We start from the raw sequence: 19,482 nt of genomic DNA, 5'->3' as shown, positions 1-19,482 counted from the left end.
CTATTTTTTTTTGTGTTACGCTCATTATTAAATTTTATCTATTTTTAGAACTAACACGAGTAAAAACTGCTATTCCACATATTTAATCGAAATTTGATATAATTGTTCTTTTGATTGTATACATAGCAAACTCTCAAAAAAGTCATATAATATGAAGATGGTCTCAAAAGTACTTGGCTTGACCTAGAGATGATGGCCGTTGCTTAAAAAAAACAACATACAGCATATGTTTCAAGTTTGAAGACGCCACGTTGTTTGGCATTTGTTTGGTATACATGAATAGTAGTCATTATGTAATACAAGACTTTTATTTGAAAGGCGTTAGCACAACCAATATAAAAGCTAGATCTACTCTGGATCAGACTACTCCTTCGTTATCAACAGTGCAATATTGAGTAGCAGAGTTTAAACGAAGCCGTGCGAAGACCAGCATCGCAGTGGTAGACCAATTAAGGTGACGATTCCAGAAATGTTGAAAAAAATCCAAACAGCGGTGCTGGATAATCGTCGACTTGAAGTGCGTAAGTTAGCAGACATAGTAGGCGTTTCAAAAAGTGCGATACAAAATGAAAATTTAGACATGAGAAAGATGTACGCAAGATGAGTGTCGCGTTTGCTCAAAATGAAAAAAACATCGTCGTTGTTGTTTCCATCGTGTGTTTGGCAATGTTTCACAGAAATGGATGAGACGTAAATTCATCATGTCACACCCAAAACAGAAGAACAATCAAAAAAATGGAAGGCAATGACTGTTCTATCTGCAAATAAGTTCTTGGCGTCCATTTTTTGGCATACGCTTGGTATAATTTTCATTCACTATCTTGAAAAAGAAAAAAACTATCAACGTTGACTATTATTGCAAAAAAGGCCGCATTTGGCTATGAAGGAAATGTTGTTTCATCAAGACAGCGCACGAACTCACACACCCGTTATTACAGTGACCAAAATTGAATAATTAAAGTTTGAATCGCTACCTCATGCATCATATTTGCCTCATTTAGCTCCCTCGGATTATTTTCTGTTTCTAGACTTGAAAGAACGGCTCGGTGGCCATTATAAAAGGGTATCGAAATTATTGAACATCGCTGGGAAAAGTGTATGTAGCTAAAAAGAGATTACGGATGGATTCACAAATATTGCACAGGTAAACTGTAGCTTTCCAAACGGAAAATTTGCTAAATCAAACAGTTCTGCATATGACAGTGATATAAAAGTGGAAAAATAGTTCTAGCAATTAAGAGAGAGACCGACTGGTAACCTGACTTAGTAATTCTGGACAGTCAACTTTATTCATCACAATTTTGTTGAGGAATATAAAGATCATATACTTCTAGTCGCTAGATTTATAGTTCAAAGAGTTAGAGTTACGGTTTTAAATTCGGTAAATGGCCATAAGTTTCCCAATACGAAACTAGGGTTCCTAAATGCTCCACTGTAGACAGACCCTTTAAGCACATTATTAAAAATGCGATAAATGAAATGAATGGGGTTCAGTTTTATTCAATGTATTTTGAATTGAAAAGGAGCCCCCATATGCGTCAGCACAATATTTTTGATTTCAAACTCAAATTTTCGGAGAAGTGTTATTATTAATATTAACAAAACTTGACATTCAATAGATTATTGACAACTTCTGAGAATTTTCTAAAAATTATCGTTCTATAACAACAACTAACTGAGCATGTTAGATCACATTAAAACGATGTAAACCGTTTTAAAGTTGAATTTAAAAACGATTAAAACTTTCGTGTCGATACCAAAATTTTTCGATTTTCGATACCGGTACCATCGATGTATAACAGCACCTTGTAAAAAACTTCTCTTACTAGAAACATATTCATAATTTGTTTGTAGAACCTATAAACCAATTTTGAAAATATCAGTGCCTATACAGGGATAAATGAGGCAATTTCGCAAATAAAAAGCAAACAATGTTTTAATAAACATTTATTCTGAAATTAAATTGGACCAATACTTAACAGAGGGAAAAATATGGTCTACGTTAAGCACTTATTTTTTTGGTTATTGTATCAAAAATTAAAATCATTATCCAAGTTACTTCAAAAGCAGGATTTTTCTCCACACCTAATGACGATATATAAACAAAGACAAATATTTTTCAAAATATGATAATTTCATTTTGATAACAATATAAATTGGATTAAAAAATAATTTTCCGTCTATTTACTGGTATAGGTATCGACTTTTTGCGATCGATTCTCGATACCGATACCACCAAGAATCGGTGATATCGCTCATCGGTATCGAGAATAAACTTATCCCTAATTATATGCTATATAAAAAGGATGCTACGTTTGGAATCCAACGTAGATGCATAACTAAAATGAAAGTTTTAGGATAACGGTTACTTAAAAACTCTAAAAATAAATTTCCATCCCTCGTAACCAAAAATAACGAACCCCAAATACTTCCTTAAGCGATACCAACCGGAAATAGGACATCCGATTTGGCTAATACAATTTTACAATGCTAGTTCCGTTTCCTTGTCCATATTATTTGAAAGTAAAGGAAAGGTAGCCATCTGGCTTTCGTCGAAAAAGGGTCTCAATAATGCAAGGTAACTACCCTAATTGACGGGGATAAAACTACTACTATAGTAGTAGTTGTATAAATTCACATTCTAAATATATCTACGACAGTGTTAGATTGCTGAAGAATATTAAGTCGTAAAATTGTCGGCATATTTGTTTGAATAAATGTATTTATTGCTTTATTGTGCACATATATGGAATGCATTGATTGAAAAAGGATGATATATGACTTATGTGGCATCTGACGACGTATTGTAGATAAATAATTTGTTAGGTTGGCTTTTAATTATTCTCAATACATTCTATTGTCATTAGCTCAGCATATTATATAAGTATAGACAGAAAATATCACCTCTATGGTTTATTGCACATCACAGTAGTTTTTTTTTATTACGCAGACGTCTCTTTTAATAAAATCAAACCGTATACAATTTCCTCCGGGACTTGATGCAAAATATTCGGGAGTGAGTAGATGACATGAAAATAATTTTTATATCACAGTTATAGGTCTTTAAAGTTACGAAATAAATAATTCTACACTACTATATGAATGCCAGGAGCGGCTCGTGTCCAATGGTTAACAATTCGTATTAAAACACAATTAAACATGTTTGATCAAACATGATTATTTTCTTCAGAATGTCTCTTTATGGCAAAATGTTTCTCTGGCATGTACAACGATGTAAAATTTTATCGAGTCGATTAAAAAATTCATTTTTGCTATCTTTAGATTGTCCTTGTGAAAGTTACGGTTTGTTAACCATTAGACACGGCCGTCCCTGGCCTTCAGATAATAGTATAGAATTATTTATTCCATCAAACACACTATACGGACATACGTAATCGTCCATCAAAAATTCATAATGTTCGAATGTATAATTTAGAAAATATCCTTAAATATAAGTTCTGATTTCGCAACTTTATAAAACTATAACTCAGAAACGAAGGGTAGTACGTAAAAAAATAATTTTGAAAAAATGAATCGAATAAACTCTTGTTCAAATCGAAGTCATACTCATTGCTCAATCATAATCAATTTCAAAAAATTTAACAAAGTATTCTAGCTAGTCAATAGAAACTATTTAATAGTATATGAAGATTAACCTTATTTTTATTTCTTTTACTCAAAATAAAAGTGTTCCACGCACTAAACGAAAGAACCATAACTATCCGTAAAGTTAATCAAACTACAGTTGATTGAATTCCTCAAAATATAAATAAATAGACGAAGAAAATATAAAAATTGAAATTTGTTTTATCACAATTTTTATTACTGAATAACAATTGCAAAAGACAGTTATGCGAAAACAATCAAAATTTCATAAATACGCACGGCACTCATACCAAATTAAGAAATGGGAAATAATATTTACTCCCCGTATAAAATTCAGTAAACATGTAACAAACCGTCAGTCCACGTGGACTTGATGAATGTGTGTCAAAATTCATCATCTCCACTGTTTACCAATGAAAATATCGAATTGCAAACATAAATGCATGTCTATTAGCCAAATATTCGTGTCAGACAGTCTGCGATAATCAGTGGCGTCGTTCAGTGAGATTAATTCAATTAATAAATTTCTTTAAATAAATAGAAATATGGCGTTGCTTAGACCATGTGCGAATGAAGACAATGAAATTACAAAGTGTAGTGATAATAAAGACAAGTACGAATTTAATAATAAAGATTTAGATGTATATAAACACAGCAAGTTATTTTAAACATCTTGAAATGTTTATACCGGCCTATTTGTTTTTTTATCATTTTACTTTAGATTTGCATATTCCAAAGGCAGCTCCTGATGTCACGACTCACCATATTCAACAGGTAGGTACCTTATATGGAACGACTAGAGAGCAGTTTATTTGTATTGGGTACGTTGAAACTTGAGCATTCATTAGGTAACAGGTTATATACGAGTCCAACTGTAGAAATTTCGCATTTCAACATATTAAAAGAATTGAATTTGTTATTTTATATTTTCAATTTGATTTTTTGGTACGGCAGTTATGCAATCATCTAGATAACGGAAAAAATGGAATATTTTTATACAGTTTCCTCAAGATCTTCCATTACTAATTTTGCTATAACACTTGTTATGTTAGCTCCCATATATTTAATTTTCATATTTGAAGTATGTTGTTGTAAGTGTAAATTCTATGGCTTTTATAAATTCGTTTTGAGGTATTTATTTGTATACTTTAATTTTGTCCCATTTTTTTTATTAATATTATTTTCCACAATGGTAATAGGAATATTTCTATATAAAGAAATAAGTAATATCATATATCAAGTGTATGTAGGGCAGACATCTCAGTATTTAGAAAATAGACTAAAAGGTCATCAATACGATAAAAAAATAAAATTGTATTAACAAACCTCGAAATTTAAAAAAAAAATGAATTATAAAGATTTCAAAATTCTTGGAACAGAAACTAATAAAAGAAAAAAACGTGAGCAGTAGAGCTCCATCACGAAAGTCGAATTTTTCGACGAATGAAGAATTTAACTAATACACAAACAAATCTTTCCATATAATGAATTTCTTGGAAATTATATCAATTCTCAATCTTATTTCTTTATATGGAAAATTTGCTATTCTTCAATAACTTTTCATTTCACAAGTTAACTCTCTCTCTCTCTCTCGAATGAAAATTCATAATTTCAATAGACCCGGTGGTCTCGAACCCTCTTGTTCAATTCCAATTGACAACAAAGAAAAAATTGTCATAATGACAAGAAATTTTGAAAATGGGAAGTATTATTCATTAAATAGGAGGCGGTCCAGTTCAACAATTACAACGATCAAAATGGTTTCGGGCGTTTTGTGCTAGAAGAACTGAAGAAGAAAACTTTGAACTTGAGAAAGACAATTCTTCAACATCACCCCTACTTGCATGCGAAGTTCGAACCCTCTAGTTAAACTTTTTCTGGCCAAAAAATAAGAAAATATAACAAAAATTACCATAAACTGGAGAGGGATGGAGATGGAAAGTTTCGACCTTAGACAGGAAATCATCTCGCAACTAATTGAACCTACATGTGAAATTTCATTTTTCAGTCTCTTTTCGTTTGACCTGCAGAGGTGAGCAAAGGTCAAAAACCACTTTTTTTCCACTGCGACCCCTCGAAATATTCATTTGTTTCCAACCAAACTCTAATAACATCAAACGGCCGCCAAAAAAGCCATGTATGCTTATTTTGAACCAAATCGGACCCATAGCAATTGCTCGAGAGACGAAAATAAGAATTGTAGCTTAAACAGATATATATATATATATATATATATATATATATATATAAAATACAGACATTCGAAAAACCATCATAATCGTGTTCAGGAGGTCTCAAAACATGGGAAAAATGATGATGTGCCCCCCATTTTTCTTCTAGTCATGCCTACCGTAATAGTATAATTTTTCCTTGAAAAATTATACTAAAAAAGAGAATTTTTAGAAATTGTTCACATTCATAAAAACGAAAAAGCTATAATTGATATAGACCTAAATAATTTAAGTAAAATTTAAGGCTCTATTTTTTAAAATCTAATACTACTACAAATAATTTGATTGATGGCTGCTACGTATTTTTGAGATGTAAAAACTTAGGAATAATTATTTTTTTTTGTGATTTTGATGTTCATGATGTAGGTGATCTTTTGATTAATATAAATACGCAAATTGTTAGTGTCAATTATATATTTTGATAAGACTGAAAGTAGTCGAAACGTCAACTTTTTATCTGTCTTTTAAAAATTAGAAAAAAAAAAACTAATTTGGAAAAAGAAGAGACATAATATCAAAATGATTTCTTCTTTGGATGCCCTCTTCTAACGAGGGTTGGAGATAACCCCAGCAAAGTCATTTCTGTCTCTGGCCCTTCTTACAACAGTCTAAACCGGTCCACTCGCGAATATTCTCCAGCCATGAAGCATAGCGTCTGCCAGGACTACGTTTTCCCTCGATTTTCCCTTCGATCAGCAATTGTAAAACTCTGTATTTGTCATTTCTATATATGTGTCCCAGATACGAGGTTTTTCGAGTTTTTATTAATTCGAAACTCTCTAAGCGCCTGAGTGAGTTCAAGCCTCCGTTCCGTATAATAAGCTGTATACATAGCATTTCATCATCCGGTACCGGATTTTAAGGTCGAGTGCTCGGAATGTAAACAATTGTCTCATTTTTAGACATTTCTTGCTTGCGCGATGCTTGATCTTATTTCTATATCTGGGTCTTTATGTTTTGTTATCCAACACCCCAGATATTTAAATTTCTCGACATTTTCGAAGATGCCACCATTTACGTTGAATGGTATGGGAGGAAAGTAGGATGTTTTGGAGGCAATCATGGTTTTGGTCTTTTTGATGTTGATGATTTAGAAACATAAATATACATATAAGTGTATATAGTAGGGAAGCGGCTTAGAACCAGGAGAAGGATTTCTAACCCGTTTCCGTGAGACGTGACATAAAACGTAGTGTAAAAAACCGCAACAAACAGAAAAATTCATCAGTTAAAACATCAACAAAACGCAACTAACTGCTAAAAGTAGTGTTATCCATTTTTCAGCGTAATTGAAATATTGACAATTAGAAGTTTTGTAGTGATCCAGTTGACGTGTTTGTTTCTATCAGCTTATCATTTGGATATCATCATTAACAATGCCGGATCGAATCTTTCTCGATAAAGCCGTAATACAACTAGTATTCGAAACATTCCGAATGAAAGGTTGAGGAAGAACAAGAATTTGCACGTGAAGAATGCCGTTTTAGTATGGCCAGTGCTTCCCAATCATAAGAGCAAATGGAAGCAGCCCGAGAAACGGTTCGATTGGCAATGCGAAATTGTCGAGCAGCAGAGATCAACAAAGGATAATTTTTTATGCATTAGAAGAAATTTTTGCAGCACTGGTTACTGCGTTCGCATTGGGCGAATGGACGTTGTTTGCGAATATTAAGGCGCATCGAAGATTTCTGAAGAAACATCAGGATTGTGGTGCCATATATCGAATATATCTTTAAATGTTTCAGTATGATTCATAATATATTTAACAAATGCATAAGTTTCGTCAACAACAATATCAAGCATTAGAGTTGAATCACTCTGAAGCAATTTTTTATTTTGGTAAAATTTCATAAAAAACGCCTTTGGAAATCAACAAAACTATTAGCACAGGAATATGACAGCGGCTCTCTGACTAATAGATCAGTTGGATGCTTTGCGGAGGAAATAATAAATAAGTGAAGTGCGATTTATTTGAGTCTGAGTTACTTCCATTTTTTTTTTGGTATTCCGTTTAGATCAAGAGATTTATAGGAGAACGTGTAATGAAATATCGATCATTCCGAGCTGTTGGATGCATAATAAATGGATGTGATAGAAACGGATATAAATTACGAATGATTGAGCAATTATTATAGCTGAAAGTAAAAAAATGTAGTGAGACTTGCACCCAATTAATAATAAATAAATGTGCTCGTTATTATTATGTTGGCTAGCTAAGAAGCGGAATTTTAGTAATCGCGAGTAAAATTCGCTGGCGTATGAAATTTCTGTCATAGTTATGAGAAAGGATTTGAAAAGATAAATAGAGATAACGTTGCATGAATTATCGACGTAGGTCTTTCAGAAAGAATGTTCAGCTCTCAAAGTCTTCTAGACCCTATTCATCAATATTATTCACCACTCTCTTTTGTCTTCTCTCCCATTTTTTTCACCTTTTCATACCTCCCAGCACCATTTCCACAAATATCTGCTTTTGAATTATGTGTCCTTAACCGTCTTGCTCTTTTTGCTGCAACTTTTTGACTTTTTGTATATCGTTGTATGTGCAAGGGCGTCGCCAGGGGGGGCAGGGGGAGCAGTTGCCCCCCCTACAGATCCCATGTAGCTAGCCGCAAAGCGACAAAATTCCTAAGGCCATGCCAGTAATTGACCTATTAATAAATTCCGCATCGCATGACTAATTAAGGTTTGAATTATATTGTAGAAAGTATTCAAACATTCAGAATAACATTAAGATTTTGACATTCGTTTTTAAAATCGTTTGTGAAGTTTTATATATTGATATTGATATTAGAACCGATCTTATTACAATCGTTATCGAGGCAAAGACTTCCAAAGTGTAATGCTTCATGCTCTCGACTGTACCATGCGTTCATATTTTTTATCCTCCATAATATTGCCCCATTGCCCCTCTATCACCCGTAGTCAAAAGGTGGCGACGACTTTGTGTACGTGTATATCGTAATTGCAAATGGAAATAAGTTCATAGACAATATAAGAAATACATCCCATACACATGGAAACATGGACGTAAATATTAACTGTTTTCACCTTCATTCAAGGAAACATTATCACATCCCTTAGTAGCGCTCAAAATCGACTGTGTTCGAACAGGCAAAAATTTCATGAAAGAGGTGAAAGAGTTTATTCTATTACAAACAACAATTCGCAGAAAAACAATGAAGTATCCGAATTTAGGGGTTAGAATTAAGGTGATCCAATTCTAATCTTAGGATAATGGAAGTTTTATACATCTGCATTAGTTTTCTATTTGTACTTTTCTCCAGATACTTTCTTCCACTTTGCCACCGTCATACATTTTCCTGAGGATGTTTTCTTCCTATATTTCCCGTTTATTTCCATCTATCTTCGTCACTGTCCATGTTTCCGATGCATATAAAGATTCTAGTCAAACAATTATTTTATAAGCTCTAATTTTGACTGTCCTTAAAAGATTTTTTGCTTTCAGTATTTTTTGATAGCTATAGAATTCTCTTATTTATCTCATTTTATTTGATTACTCCTAAATAACCAAATTGATATATGAATAACTTTTTCGGATATGTGAAAATTTGATTTTGCGCCAGCCCTGTCAGCCACATGATCAAAATCATTTTGAAAAATTAATGTCATAATATTTGAGGTTAAGTGATATTGAAAAAATATTTTAGTAAGATTAAGACTTATGCAATTATAACCACCAGATAGCGTGCTCAACTTCATCAATTTAAAGTCTCTGTATGGGAAAGTTTGGACACGAGCTATAACGCCCTTGTGTAAGTGTGAGAACTTTGTGATCTTTTCTATTCTCCCTTTTCAAGAAGGTGATCTCGCGAATGTAAACAAAACAGATCAGTTTTGCATTTGATTCGTCTTTTTTTGTAAATTTATTATTGGAGTTTACTCCTTAAGAATCGATTTGCATATATAAGGGGCCCGGTATGAGAAAAATGTGAGGAGTAAAATCTATCGATGAATGACCTCGTTACGTTTTTGGTGCGCATCCTATGAAGCGCAACTTTCTAATTTGTCAGTGTCGACATACTTATATTGCTGTTTTTATTATAAATGTCAATAATTAATATTGTTATTGTGACGTTTTAATTTTTATCATTGTGTTCCGCTAAAGTGAACTGAAAGTATTTTCAAATAACTATGGCAGAAAGAGGTGTAGATGATATTGCCGGAACATCTAACAAACACGTGGTTGCAAGGTACGTTATAATTCATGTATTATATGTATGAGCACGTGCAATTTGTATTTATTAAATATTTTAATAATTATCGATGTAGTTCATATAAATATATATTTGAAAACAACATATAAAATTAGATAATCAACGTCTGGTTACACTATCGAACTTAAGGAGTAAACTCCAGTCGTGCGTCGGAGCTGACACACACAATTTTTTTTTATGTCTATAAATGTTATTTCTTTCAAAAAACTTGATAATTTGAATAAATTTGCCAACATATATTCAAATAGTGAATAACATTTTTCGTTCATTTGAACAGACCACTTCTCTTATTGGTGCCGCCATTAATTTTTTAGCTCAAGACCATCCAATCGCGTGAACAATCACACTGCAGAGGAGCTATTCCTATATCAAGAATTGTGTGGCATCCATGATGTTTTCCCGAGAGTATAAAATTATCCTTAAATGAAAAGTGAAACAGTCGTTTGTATATTTATAAATAAAATTTTCTTTTAAAAAGTATGACAGGTCATGATAAAAAGAATCTGTAAAAGTAATCTGATTATATTAAAGCATTCCTTGTTTGGAATCGGGGGCACCGGTTTTATTACCAAAACCAGTAAATACCGACTTTCGTTTAACGTCGTCGTCGGCCACGATTGAAAAACCGCGCTCAACTGGGACCGATTCATGAATGAATTGTAATAAAAGAAACCATGAATGAATTTATATATGAATGGATCGAATTGACTCGAACAAACAAGAAACAGTTCGAGGCCACACGCACTTATTCGCATAATAATGATATGATGTATAACAGAGACGTACGCTACCAAATTTAAAAGGGATAATTTATTACACATTTAGATTGGAAACACGTGAAATTTTTCATTTCAATAACTTTTATTTAATGTCAAATAATGAAACTTATACTTGGAGACAAAGATATTTGGAATCATCTGCAGCGGCTACGTGTTTCGACACCAACTTTAACATTCGGGAGTGACAAGTGCACTGAATTCATGCGCACACGAGTCAGTATAAAGATATCTAACTAGTTATTCGTAAACTAATAAAAATTCTTTCAGAATATTGTTAAGATGAAACATTTCAAATTTGTTTGTATTAGAAACATCTCCCCTCCCGACCTAAATTGATTCATGCGGTTTGATAAGAGATGGAGTAACTTGTATAATATTACATCGTTCCTATATTCCGAACCTGCGTTGGAAAACTACTGTTATTGTACGTCTTTTCAGTATATATCATTCATTTGAAACGATAATAACAATAATTTTTGTTTCACTCAAATATGTCGAACTTTATTCCTGTAAAAGTATTTTTGCGGGGAATACTTTATATAAAGAAAAATGCTCCCGATCGTATTTTGGTGGAAGTTTATAATGAACATGCTCTAGCTGAGCAAACGTGCCAAAAGTGGTTAGCACGATTTAAAAATGGTGATTGTGGCTTGGAAACGATGAACGTCCTGGGCAGCCAAAAAAATATTAAACATGTAGAACTCTGAGTATTACTCGATGAAGATTGTTTCCAAACACAAAAAGAGCCCGCAGAATCTTTGGGTATCACTCAAGCAGCCATTTCAAAACGTTTAAAACCAGCTGGATATATTCAAAAGCAAGGAAATTGGGTTCCACATGAGCTCCGAGAGACGTCGGTTTAGGATGTCCGAAATGCTGCTGGAACGACACAGAAGGAAGTCATTCTTGCAGCGGATTGTTACTGGTGATGAAAATTGGATCCTTACGACAACCCCAAAAGAAAAAATCCGTGGCGCGAAGGTAATGCTCTTTATTTGGTGGGATCAGAAGGGTGTGGTGTATTATGAGCTGCTAAATCCGGGTGAAATATCAATGGAGAACGTTACTGAACACAATTAATTCGTTTGTAGAGTGCAGTAGTCGAAAAACGCCCGAAATATGCGACCAGACACGAGGTAATAATTTTCCATCATGATAACGCTCGGCCCCACGTTGCCATACCGGTTAAGAACTATTTGGAAAACAGTGGATGGAAAGTTTTACCTTACCCGCCTTATAGCCCAGACCTTTCCCTTTCTGACTATCATTTGTACCGGTCGATGCAGAACGCCCTCACTGGAATATGGTTCACATCAGAGCAAGATATCAAAAATTGCCATTAAGATGGAAAAGGTCATAGCTTCAGATGGATAATACTTTGAATAATACTATTGTACATGTTTTTCTTAAATAAACCTTCAAATTTTGAAACAAAAAACCCACGAATTAAGATATAGACCACAATACTAAAAGTCATGTAAATAGGTTTTTTCTGATTTCAATAAAATGTAATCGTATTTTCCTTTCCAATCAAAGCGTTCCTGATTTAAAATCAAAACTTATGAACATTGGCAGTGACTTGACTCAACGCAATTGCACTTTTTGAAATATTGAAGGGTTCGTCCCTTCTCTCTCCTCATCCATAATAAAAATAATAGAAGACAATGAGCAAAAAAGATTAAAATAAAGTAAAAATTTGGAAAAGTAAAATGCTTAAAACGATTCAAGAAGATAGTTATAGCATATAGAATGATAGAAAATTGATGAATTGAATAGTAAAATGGAAAGATGGGGGAAAAGAAGAGGATCTACCCTACAGACCTAAATGAGAGGGCAGAATTTAAGTAGTTTTTATTTTCATGAAAAGGCTTTAAATATGGTTAGGTTCACATGTGTACTTAATGAGGAAAATTATGATTGAAACGTATTTGTTTGTCTATCAGTCGGTTAGCTAACATTTTTAAGAAGTGTCATAATGTTTGTTCAATTTACAACTTATTTAAGTTTCATGTAATAAATCACGTATATCTTTAATGACTTGAGAACTGTTATCATAATTTACTATGTTTCCCAATAACAAATAATTCCTTAGGGGTCAAAGATGGTTCGATAGTAGGCTAATTATATTAAGTGGGATATTTTACATTGTTCTACTTTTGATTTAAGTTCGTTCCAAGATTTTTTGTTTGACTGTAGTAATGGTAAACTACAGTAATCTAATGAAACTGATAATGATATATTTCGTATTATCGTAAAAAAATTTAACAAAAAGATATATACGACGGTGATCCCTTTCTTTCCATCATGGCCTGCTTTCCATAAACAATTGGCATGGATATATCATTTTCATTTTCCAATGTAGTATCATATTTCGAAAATTAGTTAAAAACAATACTAGTTTAAATTGTTCATAAAAATTTTTATTTGACAATTATTCTAGAAAAGTCCTCATTTAGCTCAATTATCCAGAAATTAAAAGAAATATTCACTTTTAGGTGAAAATTTCGAAGTACATACGAGAGCTGCTACTTAAGTTTTGAATTAGACAAATAAAAACAAATAGTAATAATTGGATATATTTATTCAAAATATTTAGATAAATACACTTTGGTATGCGTTGGAACCAATTGTCGGATAATTTTTTCCATTTCCATTGAAGTACTTCCAAAACATGTGATTTGAACACATCAACCGTTTCTTCGAGCCTACAAAAACGTTGACCTTGCAATTTATTTTTGATCTGCGGGAATAAGAAGAAATTATTAGGTGCCAAACAAAGACTGTACGGCAGATCACCCATGAATTCAATGATTTGATTGTTCAAAAAAGTTCTAGTTTGAACTGTGTCCTGGTAAACAAATGCTGGTGTACCATTCAGGAATGACCGTTCTACGTTGCACTAATGGAACGGTGGCGTAATGTCCAGTTATTCCCAAAAAACAGACGACCATTTGCTTCGAAGTGCTTTGTACACGAACAACTCAAATAACACCCGCATGACAACACGTTCTGAGCATGTTCACCATTAAGAATGTCACACTTTATGATGGCAATGTCAGATTAGACATATTCACATCATTCAAAAAGTTTCTAGCCATGTACAACATCCCAATGTTATACCACCCATCTTATTCGCCGGATTTTGCACCGTGTCTTTACAAACTCTTTCCTAAGTTCAAATCTGCATTAAAAGGTTCGAATCTGTTCTGAAGGAGCTGACTGAAAAGGCGATGTAGTGAAAAAAAAGGGGTATATATTGGAAATGATTATTTATAAATGTACATAATATCGAGATAAAATATTTTATGTGATCAGTTTTGTTATTTAATAGCCAAAAATATCAATATCCTTATCGTTGGTAAATATTCAGTATATTTATGGCTAAAAGAACATAAAATGGTTTCGTTTTTGAAATTTTATTTTATTTTCTTTCGACTAGCAAACGGTAAGTAAATTATATATATTATTATAAAAATATGTCTCATTTTAAAATAATAAGAAATAACATTGTGGCGAATCATCAAATCGTGCCATAATAGCTTGCATATGCGTTTCCGGTTCGTGTAATCCGAGAAAGGAAGCAATATAGAATGGATTCTACACATAAAAGGTTGCTTCCTTGACTTATTGACATATATAGAGTAATAAATTATAATACTAAACGTTAATGATTTGTTGAAATTGTCGTATCTTAATACTAGGTCTTTTTACTACTGTACTATATCTTTTAATTTATTTTAATGCTTCTAAATGTTCTTGATTTTGGGTCTCTTTTGTTTTAAAAATAATTTTCAAAAGATTGATGAAAAAATTTCAAGTCTTTATCAAAATATGATATTGACAATTTGCGTATATTATATTAATCAATTAGAAAACAAAACAGAAACATTTTTCCTTACCATATGGACAAGTACTTTCCCAACAATTATCAAATTATTTTAATAAATATGATAAATATTATAAGTCATAAAGAACATGATACGTTATTCAAATATTTCACTAAATTAAAATCTAAAACATCAAAAAACAAAAGAAGTAATATTATATATCAAGTGCCTTATACTAATTGTGATGGTGTCTACATAGGACAGACATCTCAATATTTAGAAAACAGACTAAAAGGTCATCAATACGATAATAAAAATACATTAAAAAACCATGAAATATAAAAAAAACATTAATTCAATTATAAAGATTCAAAAATTCTTGGAACGGAATATAATACACGAAAAAGAGAATTTTGAGAAATGGTTCACATCCATAAGATCGAAAAAGCTATAAATTTTGTAGCTAAATTTTGTAAATTCCAATAAAACTACAAATAATTTGATTGATTACTGCTATATACTTAAGATGTAAGGTCTGAGGAAAAAATTAATTTTTCTTATTAGAACCAAATTTTAGTTTGATTTTATTCTTATTTTGATAGATTGATAGACTAAAATTAGTCGAAACGCCATTTTTTTTATTAATCTTTTAAAAATTATTTTAAAACAGAAGAAACCTAAAATCAAGAACATTTAGAAGCATTGATATATAAAAAGCTCTAGAAATAAGAGATTGAAGAAATTTAATTTATTTTTTAATTTAATTAATTAGAAAACTATTTCTTCTTTTTTGTACCTATAACATCGTCAGTGCGATACGCAAACTGGTGTGCAATAGGACACTCTATAAAGTGGTGATGAATACAGAAAAAACGATTACAGTTGAAAATTATAGATGTGTCATATGATCTAAGAAGATTTAAAAAATCATGAAGGAAGCCGCTGGGAATCGATTTGAAAACCTAACAACGAAGATGACGGAATAAACAAGGAATTATTGTTATCGAATAACCCAATCAGATGACTAGCAGTGAAAAGAAAAAGAAACACAAAGAGAAGATCCATAAGCGGAATTTTGATCTATTTAAGATCATTTTAAATGATAAAAACAAACTAATGAGATTAACGAAGCAGAAAAGAAGTTAAGGATATGATTCTAAAGAAAATAGCTTATATAAAAATATATAATCAAGAGAGAAGAGAAATTTATTCTGGGAATAAAATATGTTGTCTGGAGGTAACAGGGTATTTATGGGAAATTAAAATCCTATAAATAGAACACTCTATACAAGTGATAATGAATCTTAGTATTTACAGAAACAACGATTCCGTGGAATAGTTGAAAAATATAGATGTATCATACGACCTAATTGTTTTTTCCAGGAAAAAATAAATTAAAGTCAAATTTCCTTTTACAATAAAGATAAACCGTTGTCTTGTGTGGATAAAATGATTGCATATCTAAACTAATTTCCGTTAAATAATCCTCACCTCCGGCTATTTATTTTTACTATTTATTTGTTATATTTGCTGAATGTGTGTGAATAAATTTTGATGATGTCGAGTGCATGAAAATGCAGTTTTAGAACGGAAATATACTGTATATCCCTCAATTTTGAAAACGGAAATACTTTGCAATGAATTATATAAATAAACACAGGAAATATTGAACCGGGAGCTGAAATTAACAATTTACAATTTTTTTTTCATTTTAAACAAAAGCCGTTTTCAGTAAAAGGTGACTAATTTCATTACCGCGTGAATCATCACTTTATTTTATACAGTTAGTTCTTATATTTATGGCAGTACTCTACACTTGACGATAGACAGACTCGTAAATTTTAAATACATCAAATTCAGCAGCACAAAATCATCTTTTTTTTAAAAGTTGGCACCAATATATTTTTTAAACGACGTCATCTGAAAGTTGTTCGTTCTGTATTCATTTACATACCGAAAGTTGCGTTTTGAGTGTTCCATATAGTGACAGTTGACAGTTCGGTACTGCAAAACACTTTCGGGACGATCTGGAGTAGATAACTTCAACTTCCTTAAATGTAACTCTACCCACTTCAATGTTGACAGTTGACAGTTTCACTTCGATGATTTTGCATAACCTTAAATATTTAATTTTCTGAAATTATTTGTTTTATCCGAAGTTTTGTCTAAATCAATGAATAACAATGAATGATGATGAAAAAGAAGAAAGCAATGCGGTCGTTCTTAATTCGTTGCCGGATAAATCTCGTGCAAGGTACGAAAAACAGCACGAGTTCTTTATGAAGTGGTGTCACCAGAAAAAATTATAAATAAAATGTTTATAACTTTCTATTATTTATTTTCTTTCCTCAGTGAAATTGAAAAAGTTTTGGTTCTTATGCGTCGTCTAAAATATGTTGTGTACGCCACGGCTGAAATACTACTTTGTTGGACTCGTCTTTTCAAACTCGTACAAGTCCTTGGCATACAAATAACTATTTATCTATCTAAAAAATTGACAACAACGCTGATAGATAGAATGTTCAATTATTATACAATGTATCAAATTTAAAATGTATCAGCCTCTAAATTTTAGCCCGTATAGAATAAACAATTATGTGCAAAGTTATATTTCACTTTTTTATAAGATTTGTGAGCTTGTGTTTAACCAAATTAGATCAACCCTTTAGAAGGGAGTCACTCTAAAATCTCAAAGGGAAATGGTGGTTGTTTAACTTCCTATTGAAACCAACAACGTACTTGATATTTTTTTAACGGCTCGAGAGAAATCTGGTGAAAACCTTAAATAAGTTTGTCGTGGCTTTGTATATTTTTTATAGGGGTCGTAATATAGAGGTGGTACATTTTAAAATTGACAATCTAGACGAGGGATATGCAACATATAAGTTCCATTTTTATTTTGGCAGCGCTGCAGAAAAAATGTATGCAACTGCAGATGTGTTTTTCATAAAGTCAGCCTTACTGCAAAAGTTACACCAAGTGAAATTTATAGGCAAGTCTGCCAAGTTTACGGACAAAATGCGGTGAGTGATTTAATGAGTAGAAGATGGGCCAAAGAACGTGATAAAGTGCACAATGAATAATGATGTTGAAAGTTGTCTGGTTACTAATTGGTTAGCGTGATTCAAAAAAGAGAAGCTCAGGCAACACCAAAAATTCACAATTAGTGCTCTTGCTATGGAATTTCTACAAACCTCATCACTAAGTCATGAAATTGTTATAAAAAAACTGAAAGACCGAAAAATTTGCTCAGGTTTGGTACCCAAAATTCTTATTGAAAAAACCAAACAACGGGTGGTGCATTTTTTTCCTCGGATAGTTACGGGGGATGAAACTTTGGGAATTTTACGATATCCCAAAAACTAAATGGAATTCAATGGAATGGAGTTGTTTAATGTTTCCGCGTATCATGATTCTTACTTGGGACAAAAAAGAAGAAATCAATTCCTAAATTTTACCTAAAATCTAGTAAACCACTCGTATCGTGTTGTACCAGGTGAGATGAAAGCAAGCAAAGACTACATTTGGTTAATAATACACTTGCCAACTTGAAGTACTTCTAGAAGGGTTGTTTCATTAATTATAGATTAGTTATATCACTGTTATGATATGTTTCATTTTCTGGTAGAATCAAGAGTCGTATAATGCTATATCAGGTGATTAAGCAGACATACGTAAACAGGAAGATTTGTAGTAGTCAAAATCGTCGGCGTTGCAGGTTTTCTGAGGTTTCCCTGCAACCTGGTGAATCGGTTCTTCAGCCAAATAGCCAACGATAGGGAATAATGCAGCCGCAGCTGTGCCCGCCCGCCCCAAATTAAATTAAAAAAACAACTCTAAATTACAAAATACCAAAAAAAAAACAAATTAAGCCCATCAAAAATAAAAAAAAACAAACTGAGAATGGCCGTTTTTGCTTAAAAGCTACACTTCCGTTTTCTTTTGGCCAAAATCTCCCCTAAGAAATAGTTAGGCAAACACAAGCCCAACGAAACCACCACAACCCCAGCCCTGCAGAGGAGCTAATCCTATATCAAGGCCTACTCAGACAAACCACATTCCTTAAAAAAATCTTCTTTACCCTACCAAACTTTTATCAACGAATCTCTTAGTAATCAAAAATTTGGGAATCAGAAGTGATTTGCTACAGGGAGAGAAAGTTCTTGTTCCATTTTCTGATCTTTTTTACTTCGCAGTTTCAGCACTCCCTAAACTCTTGTAAAATTTTGAGTCCACATTTGTTTCCCTTGTACTATGCCCTTACAATTAAAGAAAACAATGTCCTTAGGTTTTTATGAATGGGACTTTTTAGGGCGAGACAAGTCAATGGTTTCACAACATTGAGAAATCTCAACTTTTGTCTTAGGTTCATAACTTCAGAACTAACGTTCTCCTCCAATTTTCCACGGATCAATACAAGTTCTTCACAACACCTGTTGAAAAAAACAAGTTTGTCCATTTTCTCGTTTTCAATTGACTCATTTTAAATAGTTAGTACGATTTGAAACGATCTATATTACTGTAATATTAGCAGATATAGATTTTATCATTTTGCAAGCTTCATTCTCAATTAAAAAAACTAAATGTATTGTACCAAAAACGAAAATGAAAATGTAGCAGCGTACCTAGCTGTATCAGAATTATTTGATTATACCTCGTACGTCATCTCTGTATTTGTTATCTATATTTTTGTTTCGCCCTAATAGCTGTTTACTACAATCAACTTCCTTTAATCTAACAAATATAAACGATGTTCCTTCAAGTGAAATAGTTAGAATCAATTTCTGGGTAATACATTTAT

General features: G+C 32.3%; 1 protein-coding gene across 2 annotated transcripts in view; it reads right to left on the bottom strand.

Annotated features, from left to right (window-relative positions):
* Nucleotides 1-19,482, bottom strand: part of LOC130444203 (E3 ubiquitin-protein ligase HECW2-like) — a 164,280-nt gene that overhangs the window by 78,791 nt on the left and 66,007 nt on the right. The gene's annotated exons all lie outside the window — the stretch shown is intronic.

This window comes from Diorhabda sublineata, chromosome 5 (genome assembly GCF_026230105.1).
Source record: "Diorhabda sublineata isolate icDioSubl1.1 chromosome 5, icDioSubl1.1, whole genome shotgun sequence".
Classification (NCBI taxonomy): domain Eukaryota; kingdom Metazoa; phylum Arthropoda; class Insecta; order Coleoptera; family Chrysomelidae; genus Diorhabda; species Diorhabda sublineata.
The sequence above is the reverse complement of the archived record's forward strand: the minus strand, read 5'-3'. Positions and strand labels throughout refer to the sequence as shown.